General features: G+C 40.5%; 1 protein-coding gene across 2 annotated transcripts in view; it reads right to left on the bottom strand.

The window, feature by feature from the left end:
* ESR1 (estrogen receptor 1) overlaps window positions 1–17,358 on the bottom strand; it is a 415,900-nt gene that overhangs the window by 295,020 nt on the left and 103,522 nt on the right. The window contains 1 exon segment of one of the 2 annotated variants that reach the window (NM_001001443.1): window positions 1,122–1,203. The exons of the other annotated variant lie outside the window; for it this stretch is intronic. The gene's annotated coding sequence lies outside the window, so the exon portion shown is untranslated. 2 annotated transcript variants of the gene reach the window in all.

Here is a 17,358-nt window from a genome sequence, read left to right as displayed (position 1 = left end):
AATGACGATTTACCAAAACCTTTCCGTTAGGAGGACATGGGTCTTCATGCTTTCCACGGACTATGCAACCAGAACTTCAGAAAACTGAATATGAAATGTGACCCTTCCATAAAAAAAAACAGAACCTCAGGTCATTAACCACATCTTTAGCAATTATGTTGTACTGATGATCTCAGCAACAAATTTTGAAAGTCAGTGATGCCTTTCTGTTCCTTTGGACTAGGATATGCAGATTCAAATATCCAGATTGAAAAAGAAACAGGAAAAAGTTTGGTACTGCATTAAAAGTTAAACCTGCTCAAGTACATTATATATGTATATATAATATATTAGAATAAATTATATAATATATAATGTGTGTATATATATAATGTATGTGTATAAATATATATTTAAAAATTATGGTAAATACATTGTGCACCTATAATCATGGACAGTTTATACTTTTTAATAAACTTCCTTGTCCCCAGTCTAATAAACTCTGATACAACCGCTACTTGGCTTTAATTGCTATCCCAAACACCTGACGGAATACCTGACAAAATTTCTGTGTCATATGTAAATGCCAAAGATGCCATCACTGACAGTAATATCTGGGGATATCTTTATACTAATAAGTACATGGTTACCTAATTCTTATAAGAACAGACAGAGCATTTGGGGATAATATGCAGATATAGCTGATTTACTATGAAGCCAAAACTGAGCTCAGCATCCATAAGTATAACTAGAATTATAAGCAAAGAAAGGGTTAAAAACACATTAGATGAATCACAGATATTTCTCTTTATGGCCAGCAACCATTACTTTCCAAAGCAATCTTTTTACAGATGACTTCGTTTCCGTAAATCACACTTTCAATTTTCAAACATCTTAAGAAAAAAAAAAAAAAAAACACCATGCACAAGCACTTCAGAGGACTCTGAAAAATCTGAACCTGCCGAATTCTATGCAAATTACACAAAGAACCCTACGGGTCCTGAAAGCAGAAGGAGATGCACACACAAACCCAGGGAAAACAGCAAATCCTTATCTCCCTGCTCGGATACAGACACTGGTCAGAAAGGTGAGTTGCTTTCTCAAAATGCTAAAGCTGCAAAGAGAAATCAAAACAGTCCTACCCTGCTGGATCAAGAGCGTCTTTCCAGAAATGTTCCATGGGCTTGTAGAAGTCAAGGGCTGAGACAGTTAGAAGGAAGGGAAGACTGCGCTCCCATGTGCCTGTGGCTCCGGGTGTGAGCAAGGCAGAGCGTGTGGGGATGTGTTTGCATGTGGGATGGCAGGGAATCGGGAAGCAGCCAGTAGGCAGGGCACTTGGCAGCCCCTCCCGGCAGACAGAGCAGCTGGGCTGCCGCACAGAGCTGGATGAATGGCAGTGGAGAGTAAGGAGAGGCTTGCTGTCTGCTCACGGGGAGCAGGGTGGCACACTCAAGTCAGCGTTATTGGATGGAACCAACACTCCCAAGCCTTTCTGCTCCTTCTACCTGAAGCCTAGCAAGTGTGCCACGCTTTCTGCTGCCATCCAAGGCAAGAGGGAAAGCAGGCTTGCTGGAAATCACAGGCTTATGGCTAAAATAGAATGCCAGTCAAAAGTGCGTGGATATCAAGTTTACAAAATGTGACACGGGTGGTTTTTCCTGAAGAATATAATTTAACAATAAAAGCCTTCTGGGATCCACTTGGATCAGATGCCTTGCTGGCCCCAGCCCTCCCTGTCCCTCCTCACCATCCCCCTGTCTCTGAACAGACACACTGTTGCCGTGCCTCCCATTGCACTAGGAAACCAGACTTTGGAATAAATGTTTTGGCATTCTAGGGATGTGTTTCCAACTGAAATGTAATATTCCTCCACCTCGTTAACCAAACCCACAAACCTTTCCACGAATAGCTCAGTTGACTGCTTTCAGTAAACATGAAAAAAATATATCATTAAAGTCCCAGAGTAGGAAGATAAGACAAAGGTAGGTACCTTTGTGTGGCACTGACTTTAGGCTTTCTGGTTGTAGAGGCATTGAGCATGGGTAGAGAGTCTATTTCCCAATGATGCCCACATAGAGCCTCCAGGTTCTCAACGTTTCAGTTGACCATGGTACTAACACACAGGGAAAGAGCTCCTAGTGGCCCTCACCCAGTGTCTAAGGACATGTGACGCCTACTGGAGCCTTTGTTGCCAGACATTAGTCACTGCCTTGGGTATTAAATGGTTCTAATCACAATGCCAGGAGTGGCCAGTCTCTCGCCCTGGTACCTCATGCAGTTAGGGAGAGATTTATGAGTGGCTCTTAAGACCAGTACAAAGGAAGAAGTAAAAAGTTATTTTTAAAAAAGTTACCAAAATGTTAATAATGTCATAATACAAATAGTATTTTGTGCTTTGAAAGTCCCAAAATATTGCAATATTAGAGCACAGAACCCTTTGTTGTCGATGGCTGTGAATATTAACTCCTCCTTTAGGCCAACCATGGCCATGCATGCACTAGTCCAGTCCAAAAAAAACCAAGAATGTGCAAAGAATGGAGAGGAAAGGGAAAGAAGGGGGAGGACAGAGAGGAAAAAAGGGAACGAAGAAAGAAAAGAGAGAAAGAGGGAGGAAAGAACTTTGCAACTGTTCTCCTTGAACATAGGAAGGATAAGAAGTCTCATTATCTCTTCACAGACTTTGATTATTCTACAACTAACCATCAAAGTTAGTCCCAGATGTCCGATAAAGTCAGTTTTCCAGAACACTCTCTTGCCCATATTCTCTTCCTATTCCTGGTAAGAATCATCACCCAGGCTTGATGATGGTGGGTGGGAAAGGACAGCGAACCTTGCCAGTTTTCTTCTAGTGCTTCTGGCAAACAACCTTGCAGCCTGGTTCCCTCCTCTCCCCTCCCCAGCTGCATAGGCTCACACTCCCATCCTTGACTTCCTGGCATTTGCTGGGGAATTAGGGTCAAGTCTATTTCTGTAGCTCCACCATCGAGAGCATCTCCAGACCACTTTGCCAACAGTCTCCTGGGCATTGCCTGCTCGTTGAAAATGTGAGTCATCATTCTCCCTTCCCCCAGACATGGGGCTCCTCTCCAACCCCCCAGTCTGTGACTAGCATCATTATCCCTGCAGTCGCCTAGGGCACTCCTGTAGGCTTTCTGTAGCCTTTGGCATGCCTGAGCATTCTAGCTTTGCCATTTATCCCTTCCCCCGACACTCCTGTGCCCTGCCTGCATTACCTCACCTGGCAAAACGATCTCCTAGGGACATCTGCCCCTGCACACTTCTTCCTAGATCTTGCTGCTTTATATTTTGTTGGTTTTTACAGTTTTGAGATCCATTTTCTCATGATCGGCTCCATTCTTCACCCAGATTACAGCTTCCTCCAGAGTTCAGGCCTTCCTTTCTTCCCATAATATCTTGTCTAGTGTATCTCCCCCTGATGTGTAACCTGTGCTTCAGTCAAAGTAAAAAACAAAAACAAAAAAACTTGAGGCTCCAAGCACTCAAAGCTTTCCTGATGACATCCCCTCTGCCTAGAACCCCGCTTTGCTGGCTTGTTGGGGAAGGTCTTTTTTAAAATTCAGCCTAAATGCTATCACAACAAAAGTACCTTCCTTTATTCTTTATTCAAAGGTAATTTCCTCTCCTCTGAACACCAGGGATATTTCTCATGCATGTGTTACATTCTTCCTTGTGTTAATATATAGATTATATATCCCCTCCTGCTCAGAAGTTCCTTGAGGACAAGGTCTGCAAAGAGTTATTTGGGTATTTTCTGAGTCCCTAGCACTGTGCCTAGTCATATTAGGTCACCAAATATTGGCTAATTTATTCATCCAGATACTTAAAAGGATAAAATAATATTATACTTATCTGGATAAACCCTCTCTAAAAGCTAACTTTCCATGTAATGTTCTACCATCTTCAAACTGTTTTTCCTAAATGATTATCTTGGTATACTCATACTGACTGAGGCCATAAAGTCAAAATTTAAATTCATACAATCTTGAGGATTAAGCCTGCAATTCTTGGCAGCATAATTCACGAAAAAGCTCTGAATTTTTAGTTCGTAACCAGATAATACTGTGACCAAACAAAGTTTCTTCTCTAGCTCCATTAAAAGCTTTTTACATTTACAAAAACATTATTCCTCCAACAGAAACATGAAAGAAACTAAATGTGGAAATATTTCCAAAATAACTTCCACTCCTAGAAATGGTTCCTTCAGTCTGAGATGTGGGGCTCCAGCTCTGTTCAAACTGATCATTATTTTGATGATAAAAATGCTCTGTTTGGGAGGTTTTTCTGCACATTTATTTGACACCATTTATTTTTTTCTAAAGTAGAAGAAAAAGAATTTCCTGTTAGGTTTCCACCTTTAAAAATGGTTCATACTATTTAAGGACTTTTTATTAGCTCCTAGATTTTTTTTTTCAACTGACATTTGATTTTTGTCTTATGAGGTAAATTTGATATGCAGGGAAATGCACATATCTTGTGTGTTCATTCTTGATGAGTTTGGACACGCGCACATGACAACCGTCTCCATGAAATCCTACGGTATTTCCATAACTCAGGAAATTTCACTTGACGCCTTGTTCAAGCCAACATGCAACCCCTCCAGGCAACCACTGCTATGATTGCTATCATCATAGATTTATTTTACCTTCTGGCCCAAAATGTGGACCGTGACCTCTTTCATACCGGAGCACATAATATACCCCGTTTCCATCCACTGGTACAACAGCGTGATGCCGGGCACACAGCATTGTAAGGGCATCAAGGTACATAGCTATCCTCTCAGTCAGACCCCTCTGCCTGGGATCAGCTCCCTCAAAACCCCAGAATTTTACTTACACTCTATTCAGGGACATTTTTAACTATAACAGGCTTTCCTTGATCAGGTGTTACATAAGCCTGCCAAGATACGAGTTAATGATGAGGAGCCAAATGAAATCAGGATTCTTTACCATGTTCTTAAACAGACCATCTACATTTTTTTTTAATTTAATAATTTTTAAGCCTAGAATCAAACCCCAAATCCTAATTCTCATGAAAGTCAGGACCTCAGATACAATTCCCTGTCTTTCTACCCAAAACTCAATGGGGTAGTTTGGATTTTTGGTTGTTAGGCAGAATGGCTACTCTTTATTGTGAATCAGTGAGTGGTTCAGATTTAATTCACCAGCTTAAAAAAATTTAGTAACTTTTCATGTTATATTTTTTTAGAAAACCGTTAATGTAATTTAACTATAAGACATGTAGCATAAGACAGTTAAGAAAGTACTTTCTCTATAAGTGCCATGAGTGATGAAAGAATTCCAATTATTCCAATTATTATTACACTGTGCCCTTCTCCCTCCCTTTATCTATTGTTTACTTGAGGAATCTCATTGCCAGAGTAGGGTATTACTTCTCTGTGGAGAGAAGTATTCAGATTGTGCCTAAATTCAAGTTGATTCAAATAGTATCATGCACTGTTAAGGATGACCTTTATAGACACACACACATACACACACACACACACACACATCAAGTAACCAACCAGAAACCTGGCAAAATTTCAGAACCAGCCTTAGTCAAGTGGTTTTTTAAAAGGGGGGGTGATTTTTGCATTTTGAATCTTTTCAGGTCTTTCTTCCTATTTTGTTACCACACTCATCCAGATAACCAGCTCCCTCAGGTCCCAGGATCCCAGGCTACCCATGGCTATAACCAGTGGACTCTCTCCCCCATCTCTCAAGACCCTCAATTACAATCCTACTGTCTCAAAGGAGCGATATATTTATTGAACATGCCAAAGAGTAACTCATTTATTCAGTTCACTCAAAAAATACTGATTACCTACTATTTATCAGGACCATTGCTAGATGTTGGGTCCTGTCTTGGACAGCTCAGGCTGCCGTAACAAAAGACCATAGACCTTATGGCTTAAACAATAGGAGTTAATTTTCGCACGGGGCTGGTCACCAGAAGTCCAATATCAGAATGCCACCTTCATCGAGTCTATTGAAGACCCACTTTCTGGCTTTCTGCCCTGGTGGGCAGAGCTCTCTCTTCTCAGAAAGCGACAGTCCTGTTGGATGAGGGTTCCACCCATGACCTCATTTAACCTTAATTACTCCCTGAAGATTCTGTCTCTAGATACCATCACAGGGGAGGTTAGGGTTTCACCATAGGAATGTAGGGAAGACAACATTAAGTCCACAGCCACCACCCAAACATAAACAACAAATGTCTGTGCCCTCAAAGAGCTTACTTCTAGGGCCTTTGTATTTAGTCCTGCAGTAACGGCCCCTCCTACTCAGCCTCCCGTAGGAGAATCCCTGCCTCTGTCCGCCCACAGTTGTTGATATTCCTCTGGGTTCAGCTCCAGGCCCCCTTGGCCCCTCTATTCTTCTCCCTTTCGAGGGTCTCCACCACTCCCAGAGTTCTAAGTTTCACCTGTACATTGAAGACTTTAAAATAGAAATCTCCAACCAAAAGGTCTCTGCTGGCCAGGAGCCATTCCAGATACCTCTTAGACATTTTTACTTGCATGTTCATTCATTCAATAAAGACTTCTTGAGCACCTACTATGTGCTTGCCATTAGCAGCTCACTTTGTTCAAAATTACTGTTTCTTTTCCCCAGACCTATTCCTCCCTCTGTTTCCTGTCTCAGCAGACAGCATTGCTATTCGTGTAATTGTGCAAGCCACAAACATCCAGCCTTCAGCCTTGACCTGCCTGTGTTTAATCTCTCACAAATCTTTTTTATTTCTGTCTCCTTGATCTCTTTTGAGTCAATTGCATTTTCTTGCTGTTATTATTTTCCGGCCACTATCTTCTCTCCCAAGATATGCCTCCAGACTTTTTCTACCACTGTCCATTCACCATACTATGGAAAGAGTAATCTATCTCAAGAGCAATGGGACTTGAATTATTATTCTCCTTTCTCCAGAGTTCTCTCCCACAGATATTGCGCTCCTGCCATACTGAATTATTTTCCAGTTTTTCAGACTCTCTCAACTCTGTCTGAATCTAAATATTCATATTTTTGATTCATTCTACCTGGAATCTTCCTCCTATTCCTTTTCATCTGACTTACTCCTATGCATCCTTTAAGTCTCCCTTCAGATATCACATCCACCAGGAAGCCTTCCTTGATTTTCTACCGTGTGCCTGACCGTGAATGCCCATTGCTCCCTAAAAATCCCTGGTCATTGCTCTTATCATGCTGTTGGAATTTCCTGTGTATTCCTCTGTATCCTCCCACTGACCTATAAATTTTTAAAAGGCACACAGGGACTGTCTTTTTCCAAATCATGAGCCCATTGCTTAGTAAATTTCTGATGAATATTTGGCCCCAATAAATATTATTTTAATAATGAATGTTTAAACCTCTCCCTGATATCACATTTGCTTTGCCAGCTCAATTCCTCAATAACTTAATTCCAAAGAACTGATTTTAAGGGCTAGAATTCAGAACTAGAGCTTAGAGAAGAATCTGGAAGAAGATTCATATTTTCTAGAACAACTCAGATTTCTTATCTTATACAAATAGGCTATTAGAATTAATGGCCCCTTTATGGGTTGTCAAGTCCAAACCTGAATTGTCTCCATAAAGAAAGATCATTTTTGTTGAATGTCTAGTCCAGAACACCTGAACTAGAATCTGGATCTCCAAATTTAGGGTGTATCACCCATCCTACCCCACCCCTATTCTCTTCATGTTGATAGTGCCTTCTTTCTTTTTATGTGGGCTGTGATCTGCATAATCAAATTAAGATGTAATTTAGTGGTTCAGTGGGCTATTCTTAGAGTCTTAAAATCTTCCAACTCTGGAAAACACAGCAAGATTGCTTCACATTCTCAAAACACTGATAAAGAAATGGGGAGAAGGGGTTTGAGAATGTAAGCTTAAAATATTGAAACAACTTGTGTTCAGAGAAATAACTTGCCTTGTGAAACATAAAGAAATGACTTCTCATGCATTACTCTTAGAATAGAGTTTATTAAGGTCTGACCCTGATACCTATTAATATATCTATCATTTGAATCAAACTGGAGAAAAACTGGAGCTGGAGAAAAACTTTATATCCTTTCTGTATCATGTAAATTGTACAAACTTGCAAATAGAGCATCCCTAACCTAAAAAATGCTTCACTGTATTTGACACATTCCAATTTCCAAGAGAATCTAATTTGAAAGACACTCAAGTACCTTTCCATTTTGCTGTCATACTCATCAGGGGAATTACATTATGATCCAAAAGTGCTCACCTTCCTAAAAACCAAAGCTTCTTAAAAGAACTGGAAAAATTGTTGGGTATAACATTATAAACACTGGATTCAGAAAAATATAGTGGCAAACTTTTCGTTGATTCTCAAATAAAGACATTATTTTTTGTGACACTTTCCAGCAACTTTTGTACATAAATGTGAAGAAAAAAATAATTCCACAAACTTCTATGCCAAATGCTAATGAACGGCTAAAATGTACAAATTATCTTTTTCTTCCCGTGTTCTCCATCCTGCCCTTCTCAATTTTCTGTCCTTAAAACATCTACCTCTTCCCTATCTACTATCAAGCCTGCCTCTTCTCTGAGACCAGCCCTAATCAACATAGATCACCCCAGTGAGACCCAGAATTTTAATCAGAATTCAGAAAAAAAAAAAAAAAATCCTGCCCAGTCATTCTTTTCTCTCCCACATGTGATGTGTGGCCTCAACTCCCTTGCCTCCCCTTTCAACAGTCCCAGTCACAACACTCCTTCAACACAAGCTTCTCAGACCTTGATTTGGAGCAGGGTGCCCAGAGTTCAAGTTGTACAACTGTCCACTCTCCCAACCCCATCTCTTCCAAATTCTAGCTTGTTCAAAGTCTTAACTTCAGCCTGTAGTTTACAGGAATGTATCTGATTGAACTAATTTCCACTCTCACTTCACATGCAGGTATTTGAATTTTTTTAAATGGTAAATCTTATTAAACTAGAGAAATCTCTACTTGTAGAATTGCAAAAGGGCCTGGGAGGAGCTATCTGTAAGTAAAGCATATCCTGCCCTTTTCTTTCTCAAGGATTTCAAAAATTCCAAACTATCTCTTGGTTAACCCCCAGGGTGCCTGAATGAACTGTTCTTCACATTCCAACAGGGATATGTCCTTATTCTCACCTGGATGGTCTTTGTTTTTGTGTAAGCAACTAATGATCTGTAATAAACAAGCCCACACAGTGCCTGGGAGCAAAGTTGTGGCTTTCATAGGATATGTTTCATTGCAGTTACTTCCCAAAGGAAAACTGAAGGTGAATCTATTGCAAACACCTAAAATTTACTCCCTCAGTACATTGAGATGCTAGAGGCAGAAGACCATAAAAAGCAATAAGGTCATTTTCTGAGTGCTTGTGTAAAACAAGGAAAAATTTAGGTCTAACAGTCCCTTTCCCATTGGTTTCTCTTTCATGTAAAATGTGATCTTTGACTCTGACGTGGTAATTTAGCTTTTTCAGAATGGGCGTAAGAAAAATTAAACTAAATATAGCTCTTGCTCATGAATCTGGACATGCTTATTCTTGAAAATAAATGCTGCATTCATTCAGATGAATGTTTCCCAATCAACCCAAATTCACCCTTCACTCTATACTTAACATACTTTTCCATCTCTGCCCACCAGCCCGATTACCATTTTGGGTAATCTAGCATTTGCTGACTGGTCAGTTGCAACTCCAGTTTCAAACTCTTCACATTGTTTAAAGAAGTTTTTGTAGAAACTCAACCAGAATCTCATGACTCTGAGCCTGTAGTTGCCTCACAATGGCTATAATAGCTTTGTGTATATTCTTGGAAGTTTCATCATCTGCCACCCCACACCCCTCCCCCGGCTTTGTCTGTATGTGGGGAGGAAAGAGGTTGGCAAAAGAAATCAGATTGCCTTAGCCTTTCTATAAGCTCGGCTGTTGGGGGGGTGGGGGTGGGGATTATTTCTGTTCACAGTGGGCTAGTGCAGCATGAGCTAATACTCAGTTTTGGAGACTTTTCTTTTGGATTGGTTTGACTACAATGAAGATATCCCAAAACAGCCTTTCTCTAGAGTTGATTTCTTTATTGATATCTTACTAGAAGCCTAAGGTAAAGCCTGATGACTGTTCATTGAGAATCTAGCATGTGCTTTACAGGTATTATTTTATTTAAAATTTGTTTTTCCTTCATTTTTGAGTACATAATGGAGTCAGTGTTTTAATCTTCAATAGATATTTCCATAACCATTTTGACAGAATCTCCTCCCACCCCTGTGTGCCACCTGCCAATTTCCCCTTTCTAGAGGCAACAGGTGTTACCTGTTTTTAAAAGACTCCTTCCAAAGATATTCCATACATATAGAACACACACATTTCCACATCCTTTTTTAAAAATAGTAACACATACTCCATTTTGTATCATGTTTGTTTTCATTAACAATATATCTCCCTGTTTTGCTATGTAAATATATCCCTCATTTTTATGGCTGCATAATATTCCATTGTTTAAAAGAATCATAATTTATTTTGCCAGTTCCCCATTCAGGGCAGTTAATTTGTCCCCAGTCTTTTGCAATTGTCAACAATGCTACAATTAATAATCTTGTACATAAGTCAATTCTTATAGGATTAATATGCACATTATTCATCTTAGCTTGTGTGTGCTTAGTTGCTAAGTCATGTACAACCTCTGGCAACTCCATGGACTGTACCCCACAAGCTCTTCTGTCCATGGGATTTCCCAGGCAAGAATACTGGAGCAGGCTGCTATTCCCCTCTCCAGGGGATCATCCCAACCCAGGAATAAAACCCACATCTCCAGAATTGGCAGGCAGATTCTTTACCACTGAGCCACCTGGGAAGCCTGGAAGCAACATTTTAGTAGGTGTTGCCTAAATGCCCTCTGTAGAAGTGGTTGAACTCCTACACCCTCACATATATGATGGATCTTTGAACTTGTGATATTTCTCAAAATATCTCTGTTCAGTTTTAATTTGTACTTTTTTTACTATGAGTGAGGATGAGCATCTTTTCATATGTTTTAGTCTGAATATTAGGTTGACCACTCAGAGGCTGAGTGAATTTGGACAAATTAAAGTTTTTGAGATCAAAGAATCGTTGCAAGATTAAATGCAATGATGTAGGAAATGCATGTTCTTCTTGCCAGCTTCCACCATTATTTTTCCAGTAGTTGACAATTACAGGGGCCCCAGAAATAAAAGCTAATGATGTATTAAAAGTAATAGAAAGCATGATAAAAGCCAGGGTCGTGGTACCAGAAGGTTTTAGATGAAATAAAGAGTTGTTGTTGCAGCCTTCCTTGCTTATTGCCATTCCAAAATGACAGTTTGCTTAGCACAACCTCATTGAAATTGGGCGCAAATCAGGACTGCTTCTCTGAGGATGAAAAATAACTCTGCATAGTGGCACCTTAGGTGTGGAATAGAGCATTAACACCAGAAGCAAGCTATGTAAACTTGAAAAACAGAGACTCACTTATGAATCCAGTGTGTTTGAGGAATGAATTGTTGAAATGCCAGTTTTAACTATTTTACAATGTTTTCAGACTCATTGCTAAAACTACCTTCTACGGCTCCCCCGGAGGCATTGTACAGACAAGTAAATACTCCTCATCAAATTTTAAACCTCTGTAAATAAGTGGTAGATTGTTGACAAAATCTTGGCTGCCATGACAGGAAAAGGACTGTGGCTTTCACAAAAATAAAAAGAAATATTTTGAAGTACTGTAAGTATCAGGTATGAAGATGCTTTGATATACAGCTAAAATGCTTGCGACTCAAATGGCAAATGTGTCCACAGTCTAATTTGAAATCCCTTTATGTACAGATTATCAATTAAGTTCAAACCACAAACCACCCATTTTTTAAACCATGTTTTAGTCTTGCCAGTTATGTTCTATCAATAAATACAACCAGTGAATCTGAAGAATGTGGGTACCAATAAAAGACAGGAATACATTGTGACCTTCAATGTATTTTTAATGGAAAAAAAAAGAGGTTTTATATTTATGACTAATTTTTCATTTTTGCAAAAGAAGCCAAATAGTTATTTTTACATTAGAAGAAAACTCTATTGCTATGTATTCATAAGCTTTCTGATCCATCACATAAATGTCAAAGGAGATTTGATATGACTTCTTTCCACAGTCAAATACATTCTATTCCCAATTTTTAGAAATCAATTAAAAGAAAATTAAACAACCTAGCATTAAAGATAACATTGTATTCCCCTAATATTTTTTAAATGTTTTTATCTCACAAGTACATGATCTAAAATTAACATCTGAACCAGATCTAATTCTTCATGGGGAGTAGGTAGGTGACCTGCTATTACAGGATTTGTCACTTTGAATTACACGTATTGTTTCTGTTTTGTGTTTCTTACTAGATGTTGAGAAGCTTGTGAGTCCTTTGCTTACCACCTGGCACATATTTGCTCCTCATTATATATATTGGAAAAGAATACATGAATGAATGAATTAATTAACTCAACCTTCAAAAAACTAGGTTCATGGGATCTGATCATGGCAAATAGGTGGGGAAGCAATGGAAACAGTGACAGACTTTATTTTCTTAGGCTCCAAAATCACTGTGATCAGTGACTGCATTCATGAAATTGAAAGATGCTTGCTCCTTGCAAGAAAAGCTATGACAAACCTAGACAGCAAAGACATTCCATCTACAGAGAAATGGATAAAGAAGATGTGGTACATACACACAATGCAGACTCAGCCATTAAAAAGCATGAAATAATGCTGTTTGCACCAACATGGATGTGTCTGGAGATTGTTATACTAAGTGAAGTAAGTCAGAGAAAGACAAATATCATATAATATCGCTTATTTGTGGATCCAAAAAAAAAAATGATGCGAATGAACTTATTTATAAAACACAAACTGACATACATAGAAAATGAATTTTTGGTTAGCAGGAATGAAGGGTTGGGGTGGGAAGAATAGACTGGGAGTTTGGGATTGACGCATACACACTAATAGATAATCAACAAGGAACTATTAAATAGCATATAGCACAGGGAGCTGCTTAATATTCTCTAATAACCTAAATAGAAAAAGAATTTGGAAAAGAATAGATATGTGTATAACTGAATCACTTTGCAGCACATTTGAAACTAACACAACATTGTAGATGAACTATATAGTCCAATATAAAGCAAAAATTTTTCTTATAAAAAAACAGAGACATCACTTTGCCGACAAGGGTTCACAGAGTCAAAGCTATGGTTTTTCCAGTAGTCATGTATGGATGGAGAAGGAAATAGCAACCCACTCCAGTTTTCTTGCCTGGAGAATCCCATGGACAGAGGAGCCTGGCGGGCTTCAGTCTTTGGATGGCAGGAGTCGAACACAACTGAGCAACTGAGCACATTTATGCATGTTGAGAGTTGGACCATAAAGAAGGCTGAGTGCCGAAGAATTGATGCTTTTAAACTGTGGTGTTGAATAAAACTCTTGAGAGTCCCTTGGATTGCAAGGAGATCAAATCAGAGATCAAACCTTAAAGAAATCAAGCCTGAATATTCATTTAAAGGACCGATGCTGAAGCTGAAGCTCCAATATTTTGGCCACCCGATGTCAAGAGCTGACTCAGTGGAAAAGACCCTAATGCTGGGAAAGATTGAAGACAGGAGGAAGAGGGAACAACAGAGGACGAGATGGTTGGATGGCATCACTGACTCAATGGACATGAGTTCAAGCAAACTCCAGGAGATGGTGAAGGACAGGGAAGCCTGATGTGCTGCAGTCCATGGGGTTGTGAAGAGTCAGACACAACTGAGTGACTGCATAACAACAACAAGCCTGTTGTTTTGAGTTATACAGCATTGTTGTTATTGTTCAGCTGCTAAGTTGTGTCTGACTCTTTGGGACTCTATGGACTGCAGCACGCCAGGCTTTCCTGTCCTTCACCATCTCCCAAAGTTTGCTCACACTTATGTCCATTGAGTTGATAATGCAATCCAACCATCTTGTCCTCTGTCACCCCCTTCTCCTCCTGCCTTCAATCGTTCCCAATCAGGGTCTTTTCCAATGAGTCAGCTCTTGACATCAGGTAGCCAAAGTATTGGAGCTTCAGCTTCAGCATCAGTCCTTCCAATCAATATTCAGGGTTGATTTTCCTTAGGATCGACTGGTTTGATCTCCTCGCAGTTCAAGGGACTCTCAAGAGTCTTCTCCAGTACCACAGTTCAAAAGCATCAATTCTTCGGCACTCAGCCTTTTTTGTGGCCCAACTCTCACATTTGTACATGACTGCAGAAAAAACCACAGCTTTGACTATATAGCATTGACCAGATGTTTATTACTATCTGAAATATGGAATATCTCTGCCTCAAGAAGTATAGGGTGAGAAGAGATGTTCTGATCGACAGATGCCCTGGGAACCACATGTCTTCAAGTGTCCCCACCCTGCCTTACAGCTCAGGAAAGGCTCTTTGTGGTAGCTGCACTGAGTCACCTCTGAGATCTTTGCATCTCAGCTCAGTCCACCATGGCCTTCTCTCAATGACCTTTAGGATATCTGTAACAATGTGGCCCAGTGACCCCAGGTCTACCACACTGCTGACAAAGTCAAGAGGAATGAACAGAATGCCTCTGAGGCCGCCCAGTACCGTATACACAGCAGCAGACCAGCTGGCTTTCTCTGTGCATAACCAGAAGCAACTGTTTTACTCAATCACCATAAATCCCCATGATCATAAATAGCAGTTATTATTAATGGTCCTTTTGGGAAATCTCATGATATCCAACTCTATACTGTCTTTCATTCGAGTCCAGAAACTCCAACTATAAGGCCAATTTTGCCAAACAATGTTAGATATTCCTTGAAGGTGGAGATTAAGTTCAGGAATCAAGTCAGGATGACACGATGGAGACTCCTGGTGGACAAAGTTTGACCTCATTAATTCAGTCTCTTTATTAACTGAATTAAGTGATTGGATGGTCAGTAGGAAAAAACCGCCCCATGTTCATTTGGTTAAATGTATCTGGTTTCCCTTGTAGTTCAGCTGGTAAAGAATCTGTCTGCATATGGGAGACCTGGGTTGGATCCCTGGATTGGGAAGATCCCCTGGAGAAGGAAAAGGCTACCCACTCCACTATTCTGGCCTGGAGAATTCCATGGACTGTATAGTCCCTGGGGTCGCAAAGAGTCGGACATGACTGAGCAACTTTCACTTTCAGTTTTCACTTTTATGCATATATCTACAAACAAAATGTTAAAATGGAGCTGTTTAGTCCCAGAGTTGAGCCAAGCTCCGTGAATAATAGATGGCTCAATCCAACAGCAAGTTTAAGTCACCAAGCAGTGTTTGGAAAAACAAAGCAGTTAGCAAAGAGGATTTTACTCTTTCCTATCACACATCAAGATATGAAAGGAGTCAAGAAAAGGGAGAATTTGGGGAGAAAGTGGTTTGCTGTGCCTCTCCCTAAACTGGAAGAGGCAGAATGTGTCCACCCTCATCTTAAGCCCAGGGACAGCAGCCTTAACACACCTTTAGAAGATTCAACAAACCACTTCCCTGCTGGTCCAGTGGTTAAGGCTTTGCTTTCCATTAGCGCCTGGTCAGGAAGCTAAGATGCTACATGCCTCCTGGCCCCCAAACCAAAACATAAAACAGAAGCAATATTGTAACCAATTCAACAAAGACTTTAAAAATGGCCCACATCAGAAAAACCTTTAAAAAAAAATAAAAAAGATTAGATAAGTATCTCTTGAGAACTGGCAGACACAATGGCCTCATGTGTCTGATCCACTGGAAATCTTAGGGACAAAAGACCTTGGCTCACTGCTCTGATAGCAAGCAAGGAAAGCGGGCTGTGTTGGGACTGGGCTGTGCTCCCAAAGTCTATGGAGGCAAAGGATGGAGCTAATATGGGCAACAGGCAGGAGAGAACCACTTGCAGCTTCAATTTGTATCTAGCCCACAAGAAATGCCTAAAGTGGAGAGGTAACCTCAGAAACAAGAGCAATGTTGATTCCCAAGGCTGAGGGGAAACATCTGTTACCAGCCAGAGAATGTGACCTTACCTGCATGGAGGGATCCACAGGTGAGAGGTCCCCAGAACTGGGGTACAGGGTGTTAATCAGAAGCACCATACACGAGCTTCAAACACCTGCCAGATCCAGAAATCACAACACCAGCTCACCACAGTACTTCCTGGCCCTTTCCTCTGCTTCTAACCCACCCCTCTCAACCCTGAAAGTGGGAGTGTTAGCTGCTCAGTCGTGTCTGACTCTTTGCAACCCCATGGACTTGTAGCCCACCAAGCTCTTCTGTCCATGGAATTCTCCAAGCAAGAATACTGGAGTGGGTTTCCAGTCCCTTCTCCAGGGGGTCTTCCCAACCCAGGGTTCAAACCTGGGTCTCCTGCATTGTGGGCAGATTCTTCACTATCTGAGCCACTAGGGAAGCCCTTCAATCCTCGAGAGATCAGAAATTCAACTGGCAAGCGGCACAAAGTAATGTAAGGAAGGAAAAAGAAGCCAACTGCCCTTTATCCCACTGCACATAGCAAACTTATTCGAACATGAACTGGGGAAAGACAGGAGATGGAATATTATGTGAAACTCATATGATTTGACATTCACATGGGAGTCTTTCTCAACAGTTAGCTAGAACCAAAGCATATCAAGTACCTCAACAGATTTACCATGACTTGTGTGTTCTTCCTTGCCAATTACAGTTAAGTAATTGATGAGGTTTTTCAAATACAAATATTGATATTAACAAAGTGAATAAATGAGAGCATGGGCAGTCTTAACCATCAGTTGAAAATTACCCCTGTAAAACACTATTCTCAGCAATATGTATATGTGTGTGTGTTTAGTCGCTCAGTCATATCCAGCTCTTTGCGACGCCATGGACTCTAGCCTGCCAGGCTCCTCCGTCCACTAAATTCTTCAGGCAAGAATACTAGAGTGGGTTGCCATTTCCTTCTCCAGGGGATCTTCCTGACCCAGGGATTGAACCCAGGTCTCCTGCATTGCAGGCAGATTCATCAGGGAAGCCCCTCACATGGGACTGGGTATATTAACTGGTGAGTAGTCGCACAGAGTCGGACACAACTGAAGTGACTCAGCAGCAGCAGCAGCAGCAGCAGCAGCAGCAGCAGAGGTCCTCTATTACTTGAAGTAATCAGAAAGTCTTGAGATTTGCTTCACATTTCATCCAAAGAAACAACTGGCCTACAAATTTGAAGTCACAGTGAATACTCTCTTATTCCATGAGACCTGCTTTTCAGCATAATGGTAACATTTATTTTCCTTTAAGGAACTGAAGCTTCTCATGCACTCTGCCCCGCACTGCTTTAATAAATACGAAAAAAAAAAAAGGCTCCCATAACAGTTGA

The sequence above is a fragment of the Bos taurus genome, chromosome 9, assembly GCF_002263795.3.
Source record: "Bos taurus isolate L1 Dominette 01449 registration number 42190680 breed Hereford chromosome 9, ARS-UCD2.0, whole genome shotgun sequence".
Classification (NCBI taxonomy): domain Eukaryota; kingdom Metazoa; phylum Chordata; class Mammalia; order Artiodactyla; family Bovidae; genus Bos; species Bos taurus.
Note: the sequence above shows the minus strand (reverse complement) of the source record. Positions and strands in the feature narration are given on the sequence as shown.